The sequence below is a fragment of the Lepidochelys olivacea genome (assembly GCF_965140295.1).
Source record: "Lepidochelys olivacea isolate rLepOli2 genome assembly, chromosome: 3".
In the NCBI taxonomy this organism is placed as follows: Eukaryota; Metazoa; Chordata; order Testudines; family Cheloniidae; genus Lepidochelys; species Lepidochelys olivacea.
The window spans coordinates 9,334,857-9,349,788 of NC_140413.1; the positions used below are offsets into that span (position 1 = coordinate 9,334,857).

At 49.3% G+C, this 14,932-nt stretch overlaps 1 long non-coding RNA gene across 1 annotated transcript in view; it reads left to right on the plus strand.

The window, feature by feature from the left end:
- The first annotated feature begins 425 nt into the window (after positions 1 to 425).
- LOC311517364 overlaps positions 426 to 14,932 on the plus strand; it is a 55,555-nt gene continuing 41,048 nt past the window's right edge. Inside the window, exons 1-2 of the long non-coding RNA XR_014710678.1 lie at positions 426 to 2,695; positions 11,725 to 11,841. This is a non-coding gene — a long non-coding RNA (uncharacterized lncRNA). The remainder of the gene's footprint in view (positions 2,696 to 11,724; positions 11,842 to 14,932) is intronic.

Sequence of the window (14,932 nt, forward strand, 5' to 3'; positions counted from 1 at the left end):
CAACTGGGTTAGCACTTTCAGGGCTACCCCTTTTTGTTCATGTATATACAATTGAAATGGCTTAGAGATTCGGCAGACCCAGCGCTGGAGCTTTTATTAGCTTTTTTTAAAGATTTTTAAATGCCTTGTTGGCTTTTGGGGACCAGTGAAAGGGGTTGTGATTTGTTTGACACTGTTATATAACAGTTTAGCCATAGTTTAAACTTTGGGATTTATATTCTGCAAAAGCCCACCATACCCAGAAAGGCCCTGAGCCGTTTACGAGTGCTTGGGGTAGGGACCTGACACATAGCTTTTTTTTTTGTTTGTTTGAAAGCTGGTGCTTTTCTTGCTGTAAGTGAAACCCTAGGTATTGTACTTTTGGGAGGGCAATTTGAGCCTTACTCCGTGCAACCTGATATTCTTGATACATCTCCTTGGGCTTTTCCATGGCCTCCAAGGTATCTGAGCATCCCCCCAGAGGCATAGGGTTCTTTTTCTCTGGGCAGCAGAGGATTTCATTTTTGACCTGGTTTTATGCATTTTTTTTCTTCCCCTTTCTGGATTTGTTTAACCTCTGACATGGGGTTCCCAAGACTGTGTCATAGGGGTGGGTTTCCATTTTGCTGTGGAGGTGCTGAGGTTTGTGTCATCCCAAGGCCTCCCAGGAGCAAGTCCCAGGTTTGTCAGCTGGCTGCTGAGGAAGCTCTGCCTCCTGCACAGGGGAATTTGACTCTGGAGGCTGACAGTGGAATAGAGCTATGGTGGTTCTTTAGGGAACCTGCTGGTCCAATCCCATGTATGACAAAGAAGATGAGAACCAAAACCTTGAATGTGACCCAGTATTCTATGCAGAGCCAGTGCAGAGAGCAGAGCACGGGGGTGATGTGAGCTCTGGGGCAGAGCAGATGTGCTGCTGCAGTGATCTGAACCAGATGTAGCTTTTTATTTTATTAAGGTTGGCAGTTGCATTCCTATATTTGCAGGAATAGAGTCCTATATGCTAAGGCCTGAAGGGCTCATGATGGTTGCCTAGTCTGAGCACCTGCACAGCACAGGTGAGGGGATTCCACCCAGCAAGTCCTGCAGGGAGGGAATTATACTTCCTTTTTTCCTGAAGCAAACACAGTCAAGCCCAATAATGTGCAGTAATAAGAGCCAGAGGTCACGAATGATCACCACAGCCAAGTCCAAATCCACCAAGACAGGGCACAATTGTCTTGTGAACTGCAGGTGGAAGGATGGGCCAGTGGTTAGGACACTAGCATGTGAGAGGCCCATGTTAAAGTCCTTTCTCTGCCACAACCTTCCTGTGACCTTGGGCAAGTCACTTAGCCATCCCGTGCCTCAGTTCCCCATCTATAAACAGCACTACCCTGCCTCCCAGCGGCATGGTGAGGATAAATACATTAAAGATTGTGAAGTGCTTTGAGATCTAGTGATGGAAGTGTCTATGTAACATTTCTGTATTATTACAGAGCCCCCCACTCCCAGGGAGCCCTGACTGGTGGGATTTGCTCAAACAGGAGAATCCAACCTCACAGAGCTCCAGTGGGCTAGAGAGAGCAGGCAGGAAATCCTGCTCATACTTCCTGCTGTGAGCTCTCCTGCAAGGAACTGCAGTTGTATGGGCTGCTGAGAGTGCACCTGTGCAGTGACAGCTGCTGCTGAAGGGTGCTAGCAGGCCAGGTGTCCAAGCTCTGGGCTGTGGCCTGGGCTGAGGGAGCAGCCTGAGCCTGGGGCCCTGATGAGCCTGCACCACAGTGACTGTGAGGATCAGACAGAAGGAGGCCCCACCTCTGTGACTGAGGGTCTGCTTGGCGCTGATGGACATGACTGTTGCTGATTACAGTGGTGGGGTGATTTCTGGGTGAATCCCTGCCTACCCAAGGGCAACAAGGAGGGGTCTCCATCCCAAGGCCAGGGGTGGGAGTTTGGCATGAACTACCACCAAGGGGCACCCCCACCACACATCTCCTTAGGCTTCAACCTGCTGCTCTTGATCCAGTTGCTGACCTCAGCTGTGAGATGATGTCACTTGCATCTGATGGGCAGGTGCTGTGGAGCTGAGTGTCCCCTCCATGTCTTCTCACAATCTCCCCTGGTGGCTCCACATGGAGACTGTAGCAGTCTTGGCAGGAGGATGAATCTCTGTGGGACTCTACAGGCAGGAGCTCTGGAAGAGGAGAAGCAGGTGATTGTCTCCCTGGGTTGGGTCTGACAGCAACAGCTGAACCCATCTCATCTAGTGCTTGCTCCATCTCTGAGGAGGGATGGCAGGAGTCCATGGTCAGATGTGTCAGATCCGGGGGAGAGGTCCAGTCATGAGCATGGACATACAGCCCTTGTCCATGGCCACAAGGAGTTCCCCCATCAGGGCCAAGAGCATTATCGCTGTTCCCACCCTGGCCTGAAGCCTGACTGAAAGGGGTTCAGGATTCTGATTCCACCTTGGTGGAGCTGGACATGACCTGGGAGCGATTCTCAGCTGCCTTCCTCAGGAATGGGAAGATAAATACTAGGTGGTTGGAGATCAGTTGTGGTGAGCGATGGTATCTGTCCAGCTACAGCCTCTGAGAGAAACAAGGACAGAAGAGTGACATTTCCCTCTCTCTCCCAGTTCTGTACCATCCTGCTCCCCTCAACATGCCTGATGTTTTGTGCATTCTCATGTGGTCCGGCTCCCATTGTTTGCAGCTCAGTATCCTGTTTTCAGGTTAGTAGGGAAGCTTGCTGTCTCTGCCAAGAGACCCTCAGTCTCCACAGGTGTCAGGCTGGCATGTTTAATTGGCACTAAAGTTCTACAAAACCTTTTTTAGTCAAACTATTCCTCATTATACAGAGAACAGTTCAATCAATATGAAACCAAGAGTAAACAAAAAGATACTTCATCAAATGGTACTTGGAACACAACAGCTCTGAATCTGACTGATAACCACCAACAGTTACTTAAGTATTAACCCTCAGTTAGCAACATTACAGGACTAAACAGCATAATTCTATATTAGCTTGGCTAAATTAACAATTACATAGAAAGTATGCTGTTGTGGCTGAGGCACTAGACTGGGACTCTGAAAATTTGGGTTTAATTTCCAGTGATTCTATGCTGTGGGCAAGTCACTTAAAAGCCTACTGCCTCAGTTTCCCCATTTGTAAAATGGGGAGAAGTACTTCCCTACTTCACAGTTGTGATGAGAGGAGAAAGCCATGAATACCTGGGAGCAACTCCGAGTAAGGTGATGGGAGCAATACAAGTAGATGTTGTGTTTCATTGCAAGCATAATGCTAGAAAAGAGCCAAGAGTGGCCTTTTCAAGCCAGCCCCTCTGAACTGGGAAAGGAGTCAGGCAAAGCCAAACGGAGTCCATGGGTGATGTCTGGCTTCTGAATCAAAATCCCACAGTTCCTGCTTCAACTAAAGCCACTCCAATGGCACCAATGTTGCTGGTTAGGAAAAACTCCCTCATGGAGTGAAAGATGCATGGGAATGTGAGGAAGGCCGCTGGAGTCAGCATAGGGTGACCAGATGTCCCATTTTTAAACAGACTGTCCCTTATTTAAGCCCTCCTGCAGGTGTCCCAGCTTTTCTTCAAAACAGGCAAATAGTCCCATATTCTCTCTTACCCCTGCCCCCCTCCTACCCCCCCCCATCCGTACCAGCAGGTCCTGCTGCTGGCTGGATCCCTGTTTGCCAGCCACCTGGCCAACAGGGATCCAGCCAGCAGCAGGACCTGCTGGTACAGATGGGGGGGGTAGGAGGGGGGCAGGGGTAAGACAGAATATGGGACTATTTGCCCAACAGGGGTGAGCAGGGAGGTCCAGTGGCCAGCAATGGGGGTGGGTGCGTAAGGCTGGTGGTTGGGCGAAGATACAGCGCACAGGGATGGCTGCTGGTCCAGCAGCACAGCCCCCATTGCATGCTGGCTCTTGGCCAGCAGGACTCCACCCTGTTTTTTGGCTGACATGGGCTGCGCGCTGCAATGGCTGGTGAGGTGTGGGCTGGCAGTGGCTGGTTACTTGTCACCTCTGCTGCCCACCCATTGGCCCTTTACATGCTTCCCCCCTCTCGCTGTCCTCTCCCTGCTTTGCCCCGTCGCCTTCTCCCTATCCCCCCGGCAGGACACATCCTGCTCCCAGCACTGTGTGGAGAACCAGCCCCTGGTCAGAGCACTCAGCTCACCAGCAGCCTGGCTGGCAGGCTCCTTCCTTCCCCCACTGCCTCTGGCTGGGCTGGTGCCCTGGGAAAGCCCAAGACCCACCAGCCCAGGGTGCTGGCCAGGGGGAGCCGAGCCCGGCATGTGCCAAAGCCCTGCATAGCACTGGCATGGGGAAGCCTCTCCACCCCTCAGCTAACTTCTGGAGTAGGAAGGGGAAGCTATTTTTTTTTCCAGCCTGTTCACACCCTGAACCTGCAGGCTCCACAGCAGCCCCTGGGGCAGGGGCTTAGCACCCTCTTCACCTACCTCTCCCCCTCCCCAGGTCCTGTCCCCAGGGAGCAGGAGGCTGCTCCATCCCAGGGTACCCTCCCCTGCTGAGCCACCTCTCTGGCCAGGTTCACGGAAGCCCCTGCAGGCAGGTTCCCTGGTGCACAGTGCATCCTTAAAGCTTAACCCCTTCCTGCCCATGCTGTAGCCAGAGGTGGATGGGTTATGTCGTGGCCAGCAGCAGCCTGGAGGTGTTACCTGTCTTTCGACACTGTGTGTTCAGGAAGGGATGGGGGGGGGAGGGGGAGGAGAGATGAGCTCTGCAAAGACATGGGCCAGGTCATCCCTTCCTCACCACCTCCTCCCCTGCGGCTGGAAGCAGCTCCTGTCCCTTCACTCCTGCACAGTGCTGAAAGGATGTTGCTGGCCACGTTGTGGTGTGAACCCTGGCAGAAATCTGGCAAGGGGGAATCATGTGACCCTGCATTTCCCCTCCCCCCCCGCACATGTTGCCTCTGGAAGACATGGTACCAGGAGAGGCGGGTCCATCCCGGGGGCCCAGCCAAGCGTGGAGGGCACTGGGAAGGGAGGGTCAGAACAGTCAGTCACGCCCCTTCCCCCATGTGAGAGGTGTACAGGAGTGTGTGTGTGACCTCTCCCCGTGTGGGGGGGGGGAGGGAGTAGGCATCTATGTGTTTGTCACCCCTCCCCATGTGAACCCTAAAGCCTTACAGATAAGAAGGTAAATAAAAAGAATCCAGCTACACAGTATTTCTTTTTAACAGGGGCTCAGTCAACTTAATGTTAATTTGAACATTTGTACTGCATAGTTCTGATGGATTGATTGCAGCTGAACTCACTTGAATATGAGTAATTTTACTAGGTGCCTTCCACATAGGGAAATGTGGTCACCCTAAGTAAGACCACAAGTAGACTAGGTTGTCTTGCATCCAGTCAGGTGTGACACTCACTGAGATGGTCTAATTCCCACTGAGAATTGGGAACATAATGCTACCGAAATTGAAATGCCTTTGAGCCATTCAACCAGAGACAGCAAGAGACTGGCTCCAGGGAGAGACAGGAGGTCATGAGTTCCTGCGTGAGTCACACCTGGGGCTGACTCCCATTAGAAACTGAGCTGTGCCCTTGTGATCAGTACTTGAGGGCCATGCAGGGAAGAGAGCTGGGAAACCTCACTCCTGGCTCAACCTGTCCAAAGCAGATAAGGATTTTCTTAAAGGGTGGGGAAGCTTATGTTAACTTACTTAATTCACTGCCCCTTCCTCATGCACATCCCAGGCTCTGTGAGACCTAAATCAGAACAACAGTACCTGCATGGTAATGGTAACCTGTCTGCTAACTCAGACAATGAAGTTGTTTGGTTTTGTAAAGCTAAACCGCATTAACCTTTTCAGTCCTTGGATGAGAAACTACCATGCAGAACCCTTAGTGATGGTTAGGACCGAGGGCCAAGATGTTCTATAATGATGGGCGGGGCCCCAAACCTGGATCACCTTAAAAGTGCCTCATTCTCAAAGGGCAGGTGCTCAGCTTGTTCTGAGCATCAGGCCGTCTTAAGATGCTTCAAGTTACGCACCCCAAATTTGTCATCACATGAAAATCTTGGCCAAGGGGGTCTGTCTTCCCTGATAGCAATGAACCCACATCCTACCACAGAGTTAGGGGTCACTGTGCTAACTTTCAGACCAGATGAGGAAACTGTGTGGCCCCAATCTATTAGTGACTATCTCTGCTGGCAACTGGGAGCCACTCCACTGAAGACTCTGGGGTTTAAAAATCCAAACAAGTGGATTAAATGAGAGCAGAATCACTCTGTGTCTTGCATGGGGCTGTGTGGATTGGCACTTAAGAAATCATAATAGATGTCTGTCTGGGGATCTGGAGAATACTGCGGAGGCAAAGAGAGGAAGGAATAGAGTTTCACCTTTTATTCTTTCATCTTGGCAACAATACACACAGTGTGTGCTGGGAAAAAGTCTGTGAATGGCCAAATTAACAATAATATAAAGAGGACCCCCCCCTCACCTACCCATACTACCCCTCCCTCTCCCTCTGCCGTCCATTCAGATGGCTGACAATAAACAAGGTCATTTGATTCATTCAGTTCTCAGTGTAAACAAGGTCTCACAATAAAATCCCCCTCTGCCCCCCCTTTTTCTCTAAGAATAGATTTCCCCCCTCTTCCCCCGCCCCCCCCCCCCACCAGGGCCCGGCTTCTCTTCTCCCTTCATCCCTGGATAGCCTGCCACTGCAAATCCAGCCCCACTGCCACTTCCTTGCTCCCAGTCCAGGCTTTGTGAGGCCCTGTTTCCTATTCGGTGTGGGAACCTCAGCTTCCCTGGGCAACATCTGCACGGATGGCCCGGCTTTCTCATATGTGTCAGAACAAATATCACCTCTTGGCAACCAACAACAACCTGCCTCGCTGGGGCTTTGCAATCCAGGGATAAACAATCAAGGGACCCGAATCCCCCACCTTGGGAAAGAACTCCCAGCAGCCAGAGCTTGGGATCAGCTTCCTTTCTTCCCAGGCTGCTGGGACTTCTTCCCCCCACCCCCCAGGGGCATTCTGGTCCCTTGATTGTACCTCTTTCTACCTGCGCTGCTGCTGGCAGCATGTGTGCGTGCTGGGGGTGGAAAGGAACTGGGCAGTTGTCTGCGGTGTCTGGGTATTGGGCCCTGGAAGTAGGGGTGGGGGGGTGTTTGTGTGTGTCAGACCAGGTATAGGTACTGGGCTTGGGGAGGCTTACTCAGGTGACTTGCCCTTCCCCTATTCAGGGGTTGCCTGCCAGGGGCCAGATCATCCCCTGGAGCAGGCAAGGCCATCCCTGAGGCCTGGCTAGGGTGACCAGGTGTCCAGTTTTTGAACGGGACTCTGGCGGCTCTGGTCAGCACCGCCAACCAGACTGTTAAAGGTCCCGTCAGCACTGCTAAGGCAGGCTAGTCCCTACCTGTCGTGGCACCGCCCTGCACCCCAGAAGCGGCCAGTAGGCCCAGCTCCTAGGTGGGGGTGGGAAGGGGTCACAGGGCTCCATGCGCTGCCCCGCCTACTAGCGTTGGACCTTCTGGCCGCTTTTGGGGCACATGCAACATGGTGTCAGGACCGGCAGCCTGCCTTAGCCCTGCTGCACCACTGACCCAGGAGCCACCTGAGCTAAGCCTGCACCCCAACCCTGCTCCCAGCCCTGAGACCCACCCCAGAGCCCACACCCCCTCCTGCACCCCAGCCCTGGGTCCCTCCAGACCTGGAGCCCCCTCCTGCACCTCAAACCCCTCATCCACAGCCCCACCCCAGAGCCCACACCCCCCTGCACCCCAAACACCTCATCCCTGGTCCCACCTCAGAGCCGGCATGCCCAGCTGCAGCCAACACCCCCGCCCTGCACCCCAAGCCTCTACCCCAGCCCAGTGAAAGTGAGTGAGGGGAGAGGGAATGTAGTGAGCAGGGGGTGGGGCCTTGGGGAAGGGGCGGGGCTAGGGTGTTCTGTTTTGTGCCATTAGAAAGTTGGCAAGCTTAAGCCTAGCCCAATTTATGCCCTTGTTAAAATGGCCCCTATAGGCAACTACATGGGTGCAGAATCCACACGGGTTGGCCCTGCATGTGTAATCATGCCCCCTACCTGCCCTAGACATGCTTCTACTCTCTTCCATGCCCTCCCTGGAAGAATCCTCGTAGAACTAGCTCTGCCCTTGGCACTGTGGTTTCCTGCACCAGGGATATTCGCTGCAAGGTCCTTCTGCCTGCCCTGTGCCCCCTTGGCCAGCATAGCCACACAGCACCAGTGAATTGGGCCCTCTGCATAAGTGTATAAGAGGGAGGTGGTGTGTGAGTGGCCTGAGTTTTCCGCTTTGATCTATGTGGGTGGAAATCCGGAGCAATGCCCCTGAAGTAAACAGGGCCCTGATTTTTACCTTTGGTAGCTCCACTGACTTAAAGAGGGTTTACTCCTGATTTAAGCTGGTGAAAGTGACAGGACAGTCAAGCCCTGTGTGTATGTGGCTTTGTGTGTCTAAGTCAGTCTGAGTGTGGTAGGTTATCATCTCTCTTCCTAGAAAACAGCAAGAGACCTTTCCCCTGACACATCATCCTCTCACTGCGTTTGCCATGGGCGGAAGCAGTACAGTCAAGGACGTTAGGTTCTCACCAGCTTCCTTTCTCCCTCCTCTGGGTTGATACAGAGATGGATAAGTCAGGAGCTGTGCAGAGAAGCAGAGGGTTTCCCAGCATGCTACGCTTATTGCAGCTGGCTTCTAATTGAGAATGATTAGCTCTGCAGCAGACAGGGTGAATATCTTTCAGCAACACCTTTTGAGAGGGATAATCTGCTCAGCGTTTTGTACTCATGCTGGTCTGCTAGAACATTGTCACATTGTGCAGTTTGACTAGCACATGGATTGGAAGGGTGGCTTTATTTTTCCTTTCTTGCAGAAAGGTCTTTATGTATTTTTTTTTAAAAAGGCTGAAACAAGTGGAAGATGTTTAAAGTCCTGCTATATTTGAAGTTTAAGTAAATTTCCCACTGTGTATTTATATTTTTTCAATCTAAAACAGACCATATAATGTCAGACTATGATGCAGCTGACTGAATAAGGTCCACTGTGTGAAAGGTGTGCTTTGTGGCTGAAGATGTAGAATGGTTAAGGCATGGGGCTCAGGGGAACTGGGCTCAATTTCTGGCTCTGCCACAGATTTCCTGTGTGTGAGCTGGGGGCAGTCATTTTAATCTTTCTGTGCCTCAGTTGAGATAAATACTACTTTATTTAGACAGTGAGCTTCTTAGATCAGGAGTCTTTTACTCTGTTTGCACAGTGCCTAGCACTATGGAGACATGATCTGTGACTACAGTCCCTAAGTGCTACAGAAATACAAATAATACAGCACCTGGCACAATGGGGCCTTGAGTTCAGTTGGGGCTTAACTAATTTATTTTCCTCTTACCAGTGCAGAGAGATTATGTACAGAGTTTCCTGTTATTGGTTAGCCAATATAACCATTTTTTACAATTCAATTGTTTTTTAAAAAGAATGGATTTTTAGCTATTTTTTTAAATTGACTTTTCCCTTGACTCCTTTCCCTGAACTTAGTACTGGGGAGTTAAATAGTATATTTAGAGATGGAGGAGCTAATTAATGTGGTTTCACACCTTTTCCTGCATTAAGCAAAAGAATTCTCCCAACTGAACTGTAAGAGGGAGGAAAACTCAGATGAAAGTGTCAGAACATGCTTTGCAAATAAATGTAACGGATAAAACTGAAATCTACAGCTTGATGACCAGTTATCATAGGCATAAAACAAACACCCTTTCAAGGTGGAGAACACCCTCCCCCAACACACTGTACAAATCCTTAATTCAGTTGCCAAAGTGTTAGCAGGTCCAGCATGCTCTTGCACCAACAACCTATGTAAATTAATCCAGTTACAGGCACCAAACCCAGGAATAGCTTGCACTAGCTTTCCCTCTCCTTGCTATAAATGGATTGCATCTGGGTTTCCTTGGTGGTTCTGATAAAAATGGGAAAGAACTATAGTCCCTGGAGAACTTTCTCTGCACTGAAACTGTCAGAGGAAAACTGGCCTAAATAAATAAATAAAAATGGGGAGAGAAGGGTTGATCTGAAAGCTCATTATTTGAATATATTAAAAACCTTTATTGGTCTATCACTGAAAGTGAATGAGGAAATTTAGTTGTAGGTTATGTTGGTTCTGTATTAAAATTCCTAGTATAGTATATTTGATCCTTGGTTACTACTACTGTCTTAGGGTTGGAAAATACAATACAGCCTCATCTACCTAAACTTCAGAATAACCCAGGTTACCTCACAATATCTGTGTGAACCACAATTCAGATGAGTCGGGGGTAGGAAGGCAGTAGACCCTGTCTGTGTGAGATTGTTCCTGAAATACTTGGTGCAGTTCTGGGTGTCTCAGTATCAGAAAGATGCTCATAAACTGAGAAATGATTAAAAGAACTAAATAGGCCCAATTCATCCCTGTAACCCATTTGACAGCAGTGGAGTTGTATCTGGAGTAGATATGGCCAAGATTTAGGGCCAGATTTTTCAAAATTGCTCAGGGCCAAGTTTTTCAAGGGCGCAGCACCAACAACTGGAGAGAAGGCATGATCCTCAAAAGGTGCAACAAGGAGCAAAGGACAATTTAGGCTCAATATCTGGGGACTCTGCAACAGCCTCAAAGACCTCACCGTTAGGAAGAATCTCCAGGAGGAAGTGATAGAAACATCCTCATGTGCATCCTCTAAAACTAGATTGGGCAAAGTGCTGGAGACTGATTGTATTGTAGCAAACCATCCTTCAGTGGACCCTGGGAATGAACTAGGTGACCAAAGAGGACTTTTCCAGATAAAATTATAGGATGCACCTTATTTTACACACTACTATTTCTATCCTGATAATCCCTACAGATTCCAACCAGGGATCCAGGGCCCAGTGTGTTAGGCACTGTATGCACATATAATAACAAGACAGTCCATGCTCCAAATCAAATCTATATTTAAGATGAGACAACAGCCGATGGAAGAAACAAACTGGGGGAAGGAGAAAATAAACAGTGAACCAGTCCTAATTATCTTCCTCAGTAAAAGGAACAGCATACCAGCTGCCTAAGTTGCTAGCTTTTTAGGAAGATTTGACCTGATTCTTTTCAGCAGGTAACTTCTCCTGACACCGGCCTGAGGTCTTCACCCAGTTTAAATTCAGTCCTGACTCAGGAAAACCTCAGGACCTCATCCACTAATGGTATTTAAAACCATGAAGAAAGGGCTAAATTCAGTACTGGTGTACCCCAACGTTGATGTCAATGGCACTGCACTCCTGTAAGTCAACTGCACTTGGCAATGGGAATATGTTCTTTCCGTGATGTGTGCACACCATTCCTTGAATAATGGGCCAAATATTGGCGTTCTTACTCGGGGCGGGGGAAGACTCCCAGTGGGATCATTACTATGGTCTGAAAATTGTGTGTTGGAGGCTACAAAGGCAGATAGTTGTTTCTGAGAGTTTGTCAGTGGCTTTGGACTCAGAATGTGCTCCTACCATTTCTGTGCCATTGACACAAGAACAAGCTGGTGAGGTGGTTTAGGGACAGATCTGATGAAGAGGTGCTTATGGCAAGGGGAATATGTACCCACTTTGTCCCCAGGCCATACTCTGCAAATATTGCCTACTCCCCTTGAACAGACAGACCCACCTGCCATAGGTGAACTGACACTTTTTGCAGCAAATGACTTTATATGCTGAATGTTATCAGGGTTTTGGCTGATTTCATCTTATTTCTTTTCAAGCTGTGTTTCCCTCCGTTTCCTGGCTTCCAAAAATCTTCCCAAGAGGAGCTCCACCTTAGCTACTACAGACTCCCTTCGAGAGAATTGAGTCATTAACCATTGGATCAGCTTGCCAAGGTAGGTGCTGGATTCACTCTACAGTGAAACCCAAAGTCTTTAAGTCAAGATTGGATGGCCATTTAAAATATACACTGTAGCTTGGTTTAGGGATTACTGGGTGAAATTCTCTGGCCTGTGCTAGTCAGGAAGTCAGACTAGAGGATCATAATAGTCCTTTCTTGCTTTAGAATCTATTGGTAGATTTATTTTCGACAGCATCCACAACATGTTAAGCTCTTTCCAACCAGAAAAGAGAGGGTGATCCCTACCCCCAAAGTACTCTCCTCTAAAGACAGACCAACATAGGGGAAGGGGGAGGGCCAAGTGGTCAAGGTGGTGAGTGGCCTTACAATGGGAAGTCAAGAGTAATTATTATTTAAATGGAGTATATAAACTATTGCCAATGACTCCTCAGACTTGTCGTCATTGGTCAACTAGATTCCCATTAGTATCATGGCCTAATTTGGCCTTCAGGAGGGACTCGAATGCAGAGAGTTTGGTGAACTTGTGAATGAGCTGCATGCATAGGGGGTGACAAGGAACAAAACATAAGGATATTTGTGGGGAAAAGCTGACAGAAGGGCCATTAAGGCTGACCTCATTTGTGGAGTGAGGGGTGGGGGATGAAAAGAAACAGGGAAGAATAAGGCAGGAGACACAGTTATGAAAGGTATTGAAGTTGATAAGCTTGAGCCTGATGCATTGGAAGACAGGGAGCCAATGGAGGTAGTCAAAGAAAAGACAACCTGGTCACAGCAAGGAAGATGAGCATAGTGGCAGCCTTTGTATGGATGGGAGTAGAGCGATGAGGAGGCAGTTACAGTAGGCAAGAGGGGAGTCCTGGACAAGAGCTTTCAAAGAAGACTGGAGAGAGAAGAACAGGATTTAGAGATGATGTGAGGGTGACGGAACAGGAATTAGGGATTCAAAAAAACCAGTGATGGAAGGAGTGGTGATAAAGAATAAGGCTGTGGGAAGGGATTGGGAGGGAAGACGAGGACTTTAAGTTTGGCTGTGTGAAGTCTGAGTTGATGGCAAAACATTCCAGTAAGAGTCCCACTGATCCTCCTTGTGGCCATGGAAGTTTAATTACAGAGCAGCATATTCCCCCTTCTTGTCAGATAGGAACCTGTGTGGCAAGTTACCTAAATTATCTGGGTTTTGCAGACTAAGACCTGGACTGCACTGGTCAGTGCCAAATGTCTCCTACACAACTCTGTACTCTGAGGCTGGGTGACTCCAAACCTCAGCCTTCCAACCATGGTCCAAGCTACACTGGAATGTAGAATGAGACATGAATGGGAGACGGGCAGCAGTCTTGCTCCTGAGGCTAGAGTAGAGGTTCGTTAGAAAGGGGAAGTACGCCTGAAATGAGAACTTTGGGTCCCAGACACCCCCGAGTACTGGGAAGCTCCCATCCAGATCAAAAGCCTGCAGAGCCTGTGCTCATGCAGTCACTGACAGCAGTGGTGGGGAGCCGCCATTTTAACAGTCACCTTTTCTCACATCAGCTGAACTCTAGGCCTTCAAAAAAAAAAAATTGGCAGCCTCTATCTGTCCGAAGTATGAATGAATAGAAACACCAAAGGAAGCACCTGCTGCTGAAGGAAATCCAGGACAACTTTTATTATCCTTTTTCACAGGTCTATTCAGGACTACATTAGGGGTTTCCTCTTTCCTTTTGTGGTACTTCACACTCCTTCACAATGAGAGAACCTATTGTGCTTTTGAGTTATATGCCAGAGAATATAACCGGAGCTTATAAAAGCCCTGGACAACAGAACTTTATTTTTAAACTTTATTCCCCGGTGAATTATTTGCAAAGTGTTGCAATTGTTTGGAGGATTTTTGGTGGTTTTTTGTTTTCTCCCTGTGTCTCGCTCTCTCTCGGATTGTGCTGGGGAACATGAGGGTGAATCCTGTCCATGCTTTAACAAAAGCTCCCTTTCAATAAATGACCAGAAAAGAAGGTAAGCAGAGCTCCTAAACCACCTCAGCTGTAGGTTACTTTTGACAAATAATCAGCGTGATCTATGCTAATTCAAAGTGCCCTGAAGGAAATAGAAAAAACTCCTATTGTGTATCCTCATATAGGCTTTGCATCCACCTGCTCTGATCCCCACTGAAGTCCATGGCAGTCTTTCCATTTTCAAAGTAACTAGAGCCGCCCAGGTGGGCGAAGAGAGAAACCCAGTGTTCCTCTGCTCAACTGCAGGATTGCGAAGGGCTCATCTGGAGAATGACCCTGAATACACTGGGAGGGCTCTGAGTTTGCTTATCTAATATATGCACGCGCTCTCTCTATTTAAAAAAAAAAAAAAAAAAAAAACCATGGAGAGCTTATATTTTGACTTATATTATATCTTAAATATTTGCATCATGGGCCACATTTGGGCCAAAATATTTGTTCTGCCTGGTCATTTACACTGGTGCAAACTAGGTGTCAAAAACTCCCCAGTTAGAATGGTAGAATTTGACCCGATTGTGAACAGGTGTGTAATGGGGTGGTCACCTGCTCCTGCCCTTCAGCTCCCAGCTTGAAATCCGCCCTGGGAGAGGGCGCCTGCTGCTAGGGAAAGCAGCAAGCCTCAGCTGACTGGGGAAACAGCTGCAGCCATGCCACAATCGGGGCCCAGCTGGCCTTTATAAGAGGGCAGTGGGCCAGGAGGACACAGTCCCTCTCTAGATGTTGAGAGGGAGGGGCCTGACTGCTGGGAGCTGAGCAGGTTTACATAAAGTGGAGCAGGGCTGGGGAAAGGCCAGAGAAGCTCCAGCCTCAGAAACCCCCAGGCTGCAGGCCTTGATGAAGGCCTAGGAAAAGGGTACTGGGGTTGCAAAGGGCAGCCCAAGGGTAGGCAGAAGCAGTAGATTACCAATTATACTGCAGTCCGCCCAGGGAGCAGGGGCTAGATGGTGACTGGCAGTAGCCAAAGACTGAGGCGAGGTGGGGATAGAAGGTGAGGGGTTCCCCAAGGTGGGGAGACCCAGATCTGTGGGGGTACTGGCCAGGGGGCAGTACCCTGGCGTGAAAGAGGCACCGGGGTCCAGGAGGGACTTGGGGCCCAGCAGCAAGCAGAACACTAGCCTGCAGAGGGCACTCCGGAGGCTG